We start from the raw sequence: 13425 nt of genomic DNA, 5'->3' as shown, positions 1-13425 counted from the left end.
GCCATTTCCTGCAAAGTTAGGAACAAAAGCTGCCTTTGTGCCAGCAAAACCACTCCACCAATCCCTGACCTCATCTCTTTTTCCCCCAATTTTTTAAAATTAATTTTCCAAAAATTTAAAACAAACAAACATCCTTTTTATAACGTATTTTTCGCTCTATAGGATGCACCTTTTCCCCTTCAAAAATGAAGGGGAAAAGTGTGTGCGTCCTATGGAGCGAAGATGCCATAGCCCCGCGACCCTCTCCCGGCTGGAGAGGTGACGCGCGGCTATGGCAGGAGCCTCTATAGCCGCGCGCCACCCCTCCAGCCGGGAGAGCGCGCGGGGGGCTAAAGAAGCCATAGCTCCGCGACCCTCTCCCAGCTGGAGAGGTGACGAGCGACTATGGCAGCAGCCTCTCCGCTGCGCCTTTCCGCTGCTCCCCGACCTGCTCTTTGGGGCTGGTGGTGGGCTCCCCCCCGCCAGCCCCAAAGAGCAGGTCGAAAGGAACCTGAAGCCTGGAGAGCGAGAGGGGTCGGTGCGCACCGACCCCTCTCGCTCTCCAGGCTTCCAAGGTAGCCGCCTGAACGCACCTTAAACGGCACCTTGTTTTAGAGCGGGAAAACAAGAGGGGGAAAAATCTCCCCCTCTCTGCGCAGCGCCTCCTGCCGCTTCACTGAAGGGGCGCTGGGCAGAGAGGGAGAGAATTTTTTTTTCTTGTTCTCCCTCCTCTAAAACAAGGTGCGTCCTATTGTCCGGTGCATCCTATGGTGCGAAAAATACGGTAATTAAACCAATCTTGATGACATCATTAAGTGACTTCCTCAAATCCCCTTGGTTGAATTTCATTATATATCATTTTGACAGTTTTCCAAAATCAATTTTCTCAAAAAATTAACTTGGTCACTTAACATCTTTCATTCTTTCTAAATTAGTTTTAAACATCTCAAATATTATCCTTACATATTTAAATCCTAAATCGAACCCGTGACTGTGGCGTTGACCAGGCACTGTGCTCTAACCGACTGAGCTATCCTTTTTGGCCCGTCCCAACAAGGCCACCTCTTTTGGTTAACTGATCCAAAAGCTGCAGGGCTTAGGAGAACACGAGGTCCAGAAGGAAAAGTCCTTGGCAGGAACAGTTTCTTCTAACCCACCCAGACAGCGCTTTTCTCCCGTGATGCAACAGAGCACCCTTCGTTTAATACCGCGAAAGGCACAGGGGGGTCACGCGAGGTGAAGAACGCTGGCATCCCGCTCAGAGAGGGAGCACCTGACTCAAGCTAATAAAATTGGAAGGTGGAAATAAAGGTGGTGAATACCCTCCCTTGCGAACGTTTGCTTGCTTAGAGGGATATAGCCGACGGGGACTAGGTAAGACGAGGCCAACTTTTGGGTGATCGAAGGTGGGTAGTATTCTACGTTGCAAAATGGGCTCTGAAGCTCCAGGAATAAAAAAAAAATAATACTCGTATTTTGCATCTTTAATCCAGCAGGCAAAAAGCATAAAACAGGATTATCTTCCTGCTGCGCTGCCAAAATGCAACAAGTTCGGTCAGGAATAATAAAGATGATTGCACTGCTTGCTGCTAGGGATGCCAAGGGATTTGAGTTCCTGCCTTCACTCCCAGATATAAGGGCCGAAACCGCATTTCCGCTGGTTCTAGCCCAGGGGTCAGCAAACTTTTTCAGCAGGGGGCCGGTCCACTGTCCCTCTAACCTTGTGGGGGCCGGACTATATTTTGAAGGGCAAACGAACGCCCCCGTGCGTCACCCGGTGAGATTTCAAATTTGGGCGCCACCGCAGAGCTGTGAGAAGCACCGCAAGCTTCTGGGTCCCGCGCCCTTTCAGCTGCACATTGGTGGTGCTTGCCGTGACGTTGGCAGAATTCCAAGTGCCCCGGGTAGGAACACATAGTGCGCCTGCCTGCCGCAGAAGCGATCTCCGGTGACATTTAACTTTTGAGGCCGCAGCGTTCCTCCTCACAGAGACACAAGGAACATGCTCTGCGCATGCAGAAACCATGCCAGTCTCCCCGAAATGCAGGCCGTCCAATCCTACGCCCTTGACAACGGACGGCAGCGCCAAGAACTCAAGAACGACTGGCTGTTTCCCTGTCTCTCTCTTCTCTCACACACACTGGCTGTTTGCAGATTTCCTGGTCTGCATCTGGGCTGTCAACCAGAAACGGAAAGTAGGTTACTGTCTCATCAGCCGCCCGGGCCTCTGACTCGAATCTTCAAGTGCCTTTTGCAATTCAGCCGGAGCTGCGCTAACAGCGACAATGAGACCGTGAGGCCACAAAACAACACACACACACACACACACACACACACACACACACAAAAGCTGCTGCGATTTTGCTTTCTTTGCAAGCCAGGAATATTCACGTGGAATATTTTAAAGCCAGGCAATGAAGATTTTGCTTTAAGGGAATATGAAAAGATAATGCTTTAACGGAATATGAAAAGGGGGTTTGTTATGAGGTAAAAATTTAAGGTTATTATTTTAAGATCAAAGATTAGGATAAATAAAGAGGGTAAGGATTTGCTGAACCAACAGATTGAACTGGAATACAAAAAAGGGAAGTATGAGGAGGTCCGGGAAACAAGCTAAAGAAAAATAAGCAAGGAGAAACTTCAGTGTTTTTAACCATTTTTATTTCGTATTTTTTTTTCTTTTTCACTTTTTATTGTAATACTTAAAAAAAATCCTAATAAATATCTTATAAAAAAAGATTTTGCAAATCCCCATGCAAACCATACCTTGAACTTCTTTTTTAAAAAAGTTTTTTTAATTCAAAATTACAACAAGACATATTATCCAAAAACATATCATCCTTGTTCCCCCCCCCCATTCCCCCCAACCCCCCGACTTCCCACAGTTCCAGTCTTTGGTTTCTCTGAGACTGCTGTTTTCTGCATGTTACAAAGTTGTATAGATCCTCAAACTATTTAGCTGATTATTATCAATAAAAAGTTTGTGAATGTTTATTCAAAACCAGCCAAGGAGTCCAGTTCTCTCTGTTGCGTCTTCAGATACTTTGTAAAGGGTTCCCATTCATCCTTAAAGTCACAGTTCTCCTTGTCCCGTAGCTTATATGTCAGTTTTGCCAGTTCTGCATAGTCCATCAATTTTTCTTGCCATGATTCTTTAGTTGGGGTTTCTTCAGTCTTCCATCCTTGTGCTACCAGAACTCTCACAGCCGCTGTCGTGTACATGAAGATGTTTTTCAACTTTTTTGGCAGGTCTTTCCCTACAATCCCCAACAAAAATGCCTCGGGTTTTTAAACAAATGTTAAATGGAACATTTTCTTCAATTCGTTGTATCTCATTTCCCAAAATTTTTTAATTACCTTACAATCCCACCGCATACGATAAAATGTCTAGTTTTGTACATTTTCCCTAACTGCACTGGAATATTCACACAGAATATTTTAAAGGCAGGCAATGAAGATTTTGCAAATCCCCATGCAAACCATACCTCGAACTCCTAATGTGCTCTGATCGGAACAGAATCGCATTTTGAATTTTGAACCTTTTGCGATACGATGCAACACTCAAAAAAGTGCGCCCACCCCCAAAACAAAAATCCCTATTGGGAAAAATTACGTAAAGAAATGCACACAAGGAGGGAAGTGTGTTCAGTTCTTCGCTGCATCCCGTGGCCCATTTAGTGAAGCAGCCTGTGGGAAACCGGCAAGCAGGATTCGAACACAAGACCCCTCTCCTCTCCAGTGGTTTCCAGCAGCTGATATTCAGAACGCAGCCATCCTGGCTAGCAGCCACTGAGAGCCTTTTTCTCCTCCACAATTTTTTCCATTCCTCTTTTAAATCCATCCAAGGTGGAGCCGTCCTGTGGGAGGGAGTTCCACAGGTTAACGATGCACCTAATTAGGCTTCCAGCAGGCTCACAGCTGTGGGCTGTGCTTCTTGGGGCGAGCATGAAACGTGCTGACTCCAAGGAGCTCGAGTTGATGTGCATAGTTAAAGTCCTTGTTAAATCCCAACAACAGCTCTGTGAGTTGGGTTAGGCTCAGAGCAACTGGCCAACAGTCACCCAGCGAGCTTCATGCCCAAGGGAGGATTTGAACTCTGGTCTCCCAGTTCCTGCTCCGAAAACTCTAAGTCACTACGCAACACCTCCTCTCACTTTTAACAGGTATCTGGTGATTGGCAAAGCATGGCCCTCCCTCGAGTTCTCTGCACGCAAAGGTGCCACACGACACTTGTTCCGCATTCGCAAAAAAAGTGGTCTTACAATGTAGCTGCTCCCATTACCCTTTGGAACTCTCTGCCTCTTGACTCCAGGCAGGGATCTTCCGCGAACTCCATTCGTCGCCTGCTAAAAACATTTTTGCTTAGGCAAGTCTGCCCAGATATTCAGAATCCCAGTGTGTGTGTGTGTGTGTGTGGTTTTCTTAGGTCACTGCTGGCTTCAATTCTTTGAACGTTTCGCTTTCGCTAATAATTTTGCTTTATAATTAAGTGTTTTAAAGTGTTTTAAATTTGTTATTAGCCACCCTGAGCCTGGATTTTGAACCGGGAAGGGCGAGGTATAAATAAAAATTATTATTATTATTATTATTATTATTATTATTATTATTATTATTATTATTTATAAAACACTTTGAGGTTGTTGGTTTTTGTTTTTTTTTACAATGAAGCGGTATGTAGATTTTATGAAATAAATCAGGGGTCAGCAAACTTTTTCAGCAGGGAGCCAGTCCACTGTCCCTCAGACCTTGAGGGGGGTCTGGACTATATATATTTTTGGGGGGTGGGGGAATGAACGAATTCCTATGCCCCACAAAATAACCCAGAGATGCATTTTAAATAAAAGGACACATTCTACTCATGTAAAAACACACAGATTCCCGGATCGTCCGTGGGCCAGATTTAGAAGGTGACTGGGTCAAATCCAGCCCCCGGGCCTTAGTTTGCCTACCCGTGAAATAAATAAATACAGAACTGGGTGGAGGGAAGAAGGACAAGCACGGGTCATGGGGTTACCTGTTCGGTCAAGATATGCGGGCACCTGGAGATATAGATGGGGCCAGTGTGTGGGGGGATAAAGACAGTTTCGTCTCTGTAAATGCACCAATGGTCAGATTAGCAGAGAACAGAGGTCTGCCACCTTATGACCTCTCAAAGCCCTGGAATGCCTCCAGGATTCTAGCAGATACCAGCATATTTGCAAAGCTGCTGAATGTGATTTCTTAAATGCTAGCAGCTCTTATCTGGAGAGAGACAGAGAAGGGAGGGGAACACAGAGAGACGAGGAAAAAAAGAGAAAAACAGGATGAAACATAGATGTTGAAACCCTGTGGCTGCAGGCCCTTGATAATTGCCGGTTAAAAAGCAAAACAGGAAACTAACAGCTTATACCTGTGTGTGTGTGAATGGTGCTGTTTCTTTCCTCCGTCCAAAAAAAGAATCACACATCCAGCTGTTAAGAGACTTTTGTCAAGGCAACTGCCACTCAGAACTTTAAAAATCACTTCCCCTTTGTCACAGAGCCAATTCTGAAATGCAAAACTCTTTTTTCTAAAAAAGCGCTAAACGCCGCACATCTGCTTACATTTTTAATTCTATTTGCATGAAGAGCAGAATCCTTGGAGAAATGCAAATATCTTACGGAGAAGAAGCCTACTCGAGCGGAGCAGAACTGAGAAAAGGCGGGGGGGGGGCTTTGCTTTCACGGTGATTTCGGCGCTTACGGTAAAACCCGGCTGGTGTAAAGAGATGGAAAAAGTCCCTGCAAATGTGGGGTGGGCATTTGAGGACGTCACAACTGCAGGGGGGCGGTTAATGAGCACCTAACACACCTCGGGGTCTGATTTACTTTTTGATTCATTCAGAATATTGTTTTTCTTTAATATCAGGACCTGCTGATGGCGTTTTGCAAGGATCTCTCCCCACCCTCCGCAACAGCATTGCAAAAATAGCCATCACAACCCACTTCCAACGTTTACGCTCACCCAATGAAGGGTTAGGGACGCGGGTGGCGCTGTGAGTTAAACTACAGAGCCTAGGGCTTGCTGATCAGAAGGTCGGCGGTTCGAATCCCCGCCACGGGGTGAGCTCCCGTTGCTCGGTCCCTGCTCCTGCCCACCTAGCAGTTTGAAAGCACATCAAAGTCCAAGTAGATAAATAGGTACCGCTCCGGCGGGAAGGTAAACGGCGTTTCCATGCGCTGCTCTGGTTCGCCAGAAGTGGCTTAGTCATGCTGGCCACATGACCCGGAAGCTGTACGCTGGCTCCCTCGGCCAATAAAGCGAGATGAGCGCCACAACCCCAGAGTGGGCCACGACTGGACCTAATGGTCAGAGGTCCTTTAATGAAGGATTAATCCGAAGACGGAATAAGGAAAAGACAGCTCCAGGGGGTTTACCCTGTTTTGTGTCTAGTGAATTTGCTGGACCTTGAGCCAAAACGTTGAGAACATCTAATGCCATGGCTTCGTACAATGGCAGGCGTTTAATCTCATTGATTCCGAACTGCAACTATTCTGGGGTAGGGGTTCAATCACATACAGTGGTACCTCTGGTTGTGAACGGGATCCGTTCTGGAGGCCAGTTCGTAACCTGAAAGGAACGCAACCCACGTTTGCGCGGGTCGCGATTCGCCGCTTCTGCGCATGACGGCATTATGTGCATCTGTGCATGCGCGAGCGGCGAAACCCAGATGTAACCCTTTCCGGTACTTCCAGGTCGCCGCGGGACACAACCTGAAAAGACGTAACCTGAACCGAACATAACAAGAGGCATGACTGTACCAGCAAAACCAGGTGGCACAGCTACGAGTGATTGGAAGGTCTTGAGCAGGGTTTGGTAACCTAAGGCCCATGGGCCACAAGCAGGCCATGGGGGTTGTTTAACCAGCCCACGAGCCGACCCCGAACCGAGCAGCCCACTACGCGAGTCCCCACGCACTGCGCTAAACAGGCGCAGTGTGACGCGGCGACTTGCTTCCGCAGCACCGGAAATTGCATCTGAGCAGATGCCGGAAATCGTGGGTGCGGGCGCGATCTGGCCCATGGAAGGATCTCTGCTGGAGTGAACCAACCCAGGCGAGGTACACCTTGCCGACCCCTGGTCTTGAGCAAAACAACAACAAACCTCTGCGTTCGTGAAACATATTCAATAAACACACAAGACGTAACCGGCTGTATGTTTGAAAAAATAATGTATACTATTCATTGTATTCAATTGTAGTTTTCAACAGATACAGCTCATAAAGTTCAACGAAGAAAGTAGAAGACCCAGTTCATTCTCTAATCAGTTTATGCATAAGGTCCATATATGTGAAAGTGTCTATTCCACCTGTCTCTTCATAGAGTCGATGATATATAGATGATTTGATTTTCATATTTTCTGAGGATATTTTTGAACCGTTTAACCGCTGGATCAATGGTGTAAATCCACACTTGACCTTTGAAGGAACATCAAGTTCACATCATTTTACCTTTTCTTGATTTAGAAATTTTTAGAAAATTTTTAGAAAATTTTAGAAAAGTACGGCTAGAAATCTCTTGTTACATTATAGATCTAATCATCCCAAACATCTCTGTGATAACCGTCCCATAGGTCAGTTTCTAAAACTAAAACGCAATTCATCGGACCCAAAAGACTTCAAAGCCCACTACCCTTTTCGTTGAACTTTCTGAGCTACTTCTGTTGAAATCTACTATTCAATACAATGAATAGTATATATTATTTTTTCAAACGTACAGCCGGTTACGTCTTGTGTGTTTATTGACCCCTGGCCTTGAGCAAAAATCCCACGTCCCAAGAGATGATTTTTTTGCAGGAAGGAAAGCGACAGGGAAAATGCACAGCATCACAGACCAGGACAAATGTGTTCTCTCAACTAACCCAGTGGTTCCCAAATGTTTTGAGGGCAATGCCCCCTCGGTGCCATAATAAACGTCATCATTCAAAAATGGCAGTTTGCACAAGGAAGCGAGTAACACACACACAAAAATTTAAGCAGTGACAATTAATTGCACATTTATTCAAAATCCGAACAAAACTATTTAATTATAGTTTCAGCGACACGGATTCTGAAGCCTGGTAGTCAATGACACCCCCCAGCAGCCCCCCTCCGCCACACACTTGCCTCTCAGCGCCCCCACTATGTAAACCCAAGGCACCTTTGGGAACCACTGATCTAACTTCCTTGTAAACCAGGCATGGCCAAACTTGGCCCTCCAGCTGTTTGGGGACTACGATTCCCATCATCCCTGACCACTGGTCCTGTTAGCTAGGGATGATGGGAGTTGTAGTCCCAAAACAGCTGAACGGGTGAGTTTGGCCATGCCTGCTGTAAACAAATGAGGATGAACGCTCTGTTGATAAGAACACTGGAAGACCTTGCTGGGTCAGGCCAATAGCCCATCTGCTCCACTGTATTTCACCCATCCTCTTCTCACATCGGCCAACCAGAGGCCTGCAGGAAGCAGGATTCGAACACAGGAGCCCTCTCCTTTCCCGCAACCGGTATCTGGAAGCATTTCTGCCTCCAACTGCGGAGGTACACAGCACAGCCATTACGGCTAGTAGCCATTAATAAGACTTCTCCACGGAGCTGTCCAATCCTCTTTTAAAACCATCCCATTTGGGACGTCTTTAAAAAGCAATGACAAACCTAGACAGCATCTTAAATAGCAGAGACATCACCTTGCCAACAAAGGTCCGTACAGTTAAAGCTATGGTTTTCCCAGTAGTGATGTATGGAAGTGAGAGCTGGACCATAAAGAAGGCTGATCGCCAAAGAATGGATGCTTTTGAATTCTGGTGCTGGAGGAGACTCTTGAGAGTCCCATGGGCTGCAAGAAGATCAAACCTCTCCATTCTGAAGGAAATCAGCCCTGAGGGCTCACTGGAAGGACAGATCCCGAAGCTGAGGCTCCAAGACTTTGGCCACCTCATGAGAAGAGAAGACTCCCTGGAAAAGACCCTGATGCTGGGAAAGTGGAGGGCACAAGGAGAAGGGGACGACAGAGGACGAGATGGTGGGACAGTGTTCTCGAAGCTACCAGCATGAGTTTGACCAGACTGCGGGAGGCAGTGGAAGACAGGAGTGCCTGGCATGCTCTGGTCCATGGGGGCATGAAGAGTCGGACACAACTAAACGACTAAACAAACAACAGTTGGGTGGGCCCCTCCTGCAGCAGCGAGTTCCGCAGATTAACCACGTGCTGTGCCAAGGAGGATATTCTTTTTACCTGTCCTTGAATCTTCAGCATTCGGCTGCCTCCATCTCCCCTGCTTTCTCTTCCCTGAGCCTTTTCACTTACCGGCAGGTTTGCAGCCATCTGCATGCTTTCGATCCGGCGCACGAGAGAGAGGGGAAAAAAGACTTTCCCTAAGAGTCAGACGGAGCTGTTTGCGTATCCCTGGCAGACGAACAGCCCTGCTCTTCCAGCTGCAGTGGGAGAGGAGGAGAGCCTACAGGCGTTAGAGAGAAAAGGGGAGGACACCGGTCTAGCGAGATCCTTATCAGAAGGTCATTTGTTTGCCTCTCGCAGGAGCAGCTGTGGGAAAGAGAATGCGCCTCCTGCGCACTCAGCCCGCGCCGTCAACCGCGACACGGCCTCCCTGCCTCTGGCACCAGGTGCGCGGCTCCAGTTTGGCAGCTTCCTGGCAGGGCAAGAACCTGTTTGAGGTTCTCCTGCGTCCCCCACCGAACCAAAGAGAGATCGGCACTTTGATCCCAGGCCTGCCAACTGCACCTCGGAGTCTGTGGCAAGCGGGCAACCAGCCCTGTGGCTGCAGATCCCTGATGAATGGATTTAATCAAGCCAGGTCCTATTTGGCAGAGCTCGCTGGCACATGGAACGCTGCCTGTTTCGAAAGGCCGGGCGCGCATTGCAAACTTGGTTTGGGGAGAGAGAACCTGATAATATACCATAGAACACCGGTCCCAAAAGACCTACATTGGCTCCCGGTACGTTTCCGAGCACAATTCAAAGTGTTGGTGCTGACCTTGAAAGCCCTAAATGGCCTCGGCCAAGTATACCTGAAGGAACCCTGACAAGAAAGAAGTAGTGTTTTGGGTGGACAGGGGGTGGGCAGGTGTGGGGGACTCCCTGGCCCTGAATGGGGTCACTGTGCCCCTGAAGGACCAGGTGTGCAGCCTGGGAGTCATTTTGGACTCACAGCTGTCCATGGAGGCGCAGGTCAATTCTGTGTCCAGGGCAGCTGTCTACCAGCTCCATCTGGTACGCAGGGTGAGACCCTACCTGCCCGTGGACTGTCTCGCCAGAGTGGTGCATGTTCTGGTTATCTCCCGCTTGGACTACTGCAATGTGCTCTACATGGGCCTACCTCTGAAGATGATCCAGAAACTGCAATTAATCCAGAATTCAGCAGCTAGACTGGTGACTGGGAGCGGCCACCGAGACCATATAACACCGGTCCTGAGAGATCTTCATTGGCTCCCAGTACGTTACCGAACACAATTCAAAGTGTTGGTGCTGACCTTGAAAACCCTGAACGGCCTCGGCGAAGTATACCTGAAGGAGCGTTTCCACTCGCATCGTTCAGCCCGGACACCGAGGTCCAGCTCCGAGGGCCTTCTGGCGGTTCCCTCACTGCGAAAAGTGTTGTGCTGTAGACTGTATGACTATGGAGAAGCTCATTCAGGCACTGATTCAAGAGTAGTACAGGGATCCGAAAATCAACAGTGACCGTTCAAAACTAGTAGAATCCATGCCAAACCGTGTTCAAATGCTGCTTAAAAATAACAGAGGTCATATCCATTACTGGGACGCGGGTGGCGCTGTGGGTTAAAGCACAGAGCCTAGGATATGCCGATCAGAAGGTCGGCGGTTCGAATCCCCGCAACGGGATGAGCTCCCGTTGCCCGGTCCCTGCTCCTGCCAACCTAGCAGTTCAAAAGCACGTCAAAGTGCAAGTAGATAAATAGGTACCACTCCGGCGGGAAGGTAAACGGCATTTCCGTGCACTGCTCTGGTTCTCCAGAAGCAGCTTAGTCATGCTGGCCACATGACCCGGAAGCTGTACGCCGGCTCCCTTGGCCAGTAAAGCGAGATGAGCGCCGCAACCCCAGAGTCGGCCACGACTGGACCTAATGGTCAGGGGTCCCTTTAGCTTGTATACATTACTAATGTACATATATGTGTGAGTTTTGTACAATAAACTACATGATTTGTTTCATTTAATTTGCACAAGGGTGTAACTGGGGATGGGCAGAGAAGAAAAGCAAATGTTGGGGAGGGGAGCAAGAACCCCCCCAAACCCTCCCCACCACGAACATACAACCCCCCCCCAGTCTCTTAAAGCCCCCCAGCAGAAAGGGCCTCCCTTAATCTGCCAGCAACTGAGGTTGTGTGGAAATATTTAAGATTTAAGCTCTCATAAGGGACAGATTTTGCCAATCCGCTATTCCCCAGCGCTGTTCCAATTTAATGCTGCGCCCCCTTTCTCTCCCTGGTTTGGTGCTGCGGCTGCATTTCTGATGTGGTTTCATAGCTTGCTTTGAAATTCAAATCGCCAGCTGAGTCGAGCGGGGTGGTCCCTTGTGTGCCTGGATCCTTGCACCGCTCTGTTACGTGCGCCCCAAAATGATGCGCAGGAATTTGCCTGTTCCCTTAATTAAGCACGTGTGATGCATTACACACAAACAACGCCACACGCCTGCTTTCAAGTTTTCAATGCATCCCTTCCTTACTGGACCCGTAACTGAATACACAGGAACAGATACGCTAAACGGGCACACCTTCCGTCTTGTTTATTTCTGTTCCGAGCTAAGCAATTTTGCCTTTTGCACACTGTATCGGCAAGTTTCTCAAGACAGCACGGTTTTCTTTGCCCTAGGCTTGGCACAACTATCAGCAGAAAGGCCACATATTTCGAATTGCATTGCCCTGCACAGTACTTTGCTTGACCCATCTTCCAAAATGGACTCCTTCGGCAATTGCCACTTCTATCCCTGTTCCAATTCCATTTTTTAAAACGGAAAATGACAACTTAGTTATTTCTTACGTATCCAACCCACCTTTCCTCCAGAGAGCTCAAGATGGTGCGTATCATCGTCCCCTCTTGATTTTATCCACACAGCAACCCTGAGTAATAGGCTGGACTGGAAGACAGTGAGTCAGGATTCGAACCCTGGTCTCCCAGGTCTTAGTCCAGCACATTTAAATATTACACCACCCTGGCTCTGGCAGGTTGACGACGTGGGCTCTCCAAAATAAAGAAAACAAAAGAGAAGAACTGCCCAGGGGATCATTCACAGGAACTTTGTCTAACGTTGCTAAGTTATATTTTCCAGTTCCTGGCAACTGTTGATTTCTGTGTTTCACAATTAAGCTGGTTACAAAAATCAAATCAGTTCAAGCTCCCAGGCTGCTGCAGATTCAATAATCTTGTGTGTTGCTCCAATGAAGTTAAGGCTTTTAAAAAGCACTTGGCCAAATAATTTTGGCTTGTATCCACCTCGCAATGTACCACTGGTTCCCACCAAAGTCCTCTTCCTTGCTCCAACTCTGACATTCTTTAGAAAACTAACACTTAAGGCAGGTCCAGGAAAGTTAAGGCACGGTTACTAACCCCTAGGAACCAAATATCAAGCCATTTGTTGTGCAGGGGAACAAAATCACGTTGTGCGTTCCTGACTGATAACCTGGAGAATATTCCGCTCACCTTAGGCGAGTGACGTAACAATATGGAAGCACTCTTGGGGATTTGGGATATGTGGGGAACTTACTTCGCCCCGGGGGCCACATTCCCTGATTGAAAACCTTCTGAGGGCCGAATGCCATGGGCAAGGCCAGAGGTAATAGTGCGTGGGACAATGAATTGAAGCTTTTTCCTAAGTAGGCTAGTTTCCACAGACTGCAACCACGGAGCTACATCAGAAAAAGAGCAATCTCTGCCCCAAGCGGCATACAAACTGGAATCCTGACACTGAGAGAGCCAGGAAATGATAAGTGAGGAATAGGAAAGGGTCGCAAAGGATGAGTGCAAACCTGTCGTGGGGAAGACTTTCAGATCAAGGGCCACATCCCCCCCCCAGGGGCCAGATGTCAGAGGCAAAATTCAGCATAGCAACAAATGTCCTGAATGTGGAAACTGTGCCCCTGAAGGACCAGGTGCGCAGCCTGGGAGTCATTCTGGACTCACAGCTGTCCATGGAGGCGCAGGTCAATTCTGTGTCCAGGGCAGCTGTCTACCAGCTCCATCTGGTACGCAGGCTGAGACCCTACCTGCCCGCAGACTGTCTCGCCAGAATGGTGCATGCTCTAGTTATCTCTCGCTTAGACTGCTGCAATGCGCTCTGTATGGGGCTACCTCTGAAGGTGACCTAGGAATGACAACTAATCCAGAATGCAGCAGCTAGACTGGGGACTGGGAGCGGCCGCCAAGACCATATAACACCGGTCTTGAAAGACCTACACTGGCTCCCAGTACGTTTCC

At 48.1% G+C, this 13425-nt stretch overlaps 1 protein-coding gene across 1 annotated transcript in view; it reads right to left on the bottom strand.

Moving 5' to 3' along the window:
- The window catches only part of PTP4A3 (protein tyrosine phosphatase 4A3), a 96233-nt gene that overhangs the window by 60223 nt on the left and 22585 nt on the right, over positions 1 to 13425 (bottom strand). The gene's annotated exons all lie outside the window — the stretch shown is intronic.

This window comes from Podarcis muralis, chromosome 8 (genome assembly GCF_964188315.1).
Source record: "Podarcis muralis chromosome 8, rPodMur119.hap1.1, whole genome shotgun sequence".
Classification (NCBI taxonomy): domain Eukaryota; kingdom Metazoa; phylum Chordata; class Lepidosauria; order Squamata; family Lacertidae; genus Podarcis; species Podarcis muralis.
This window is presented reverse-complemented; position numbering and strand designations above follow the sequence as displayed.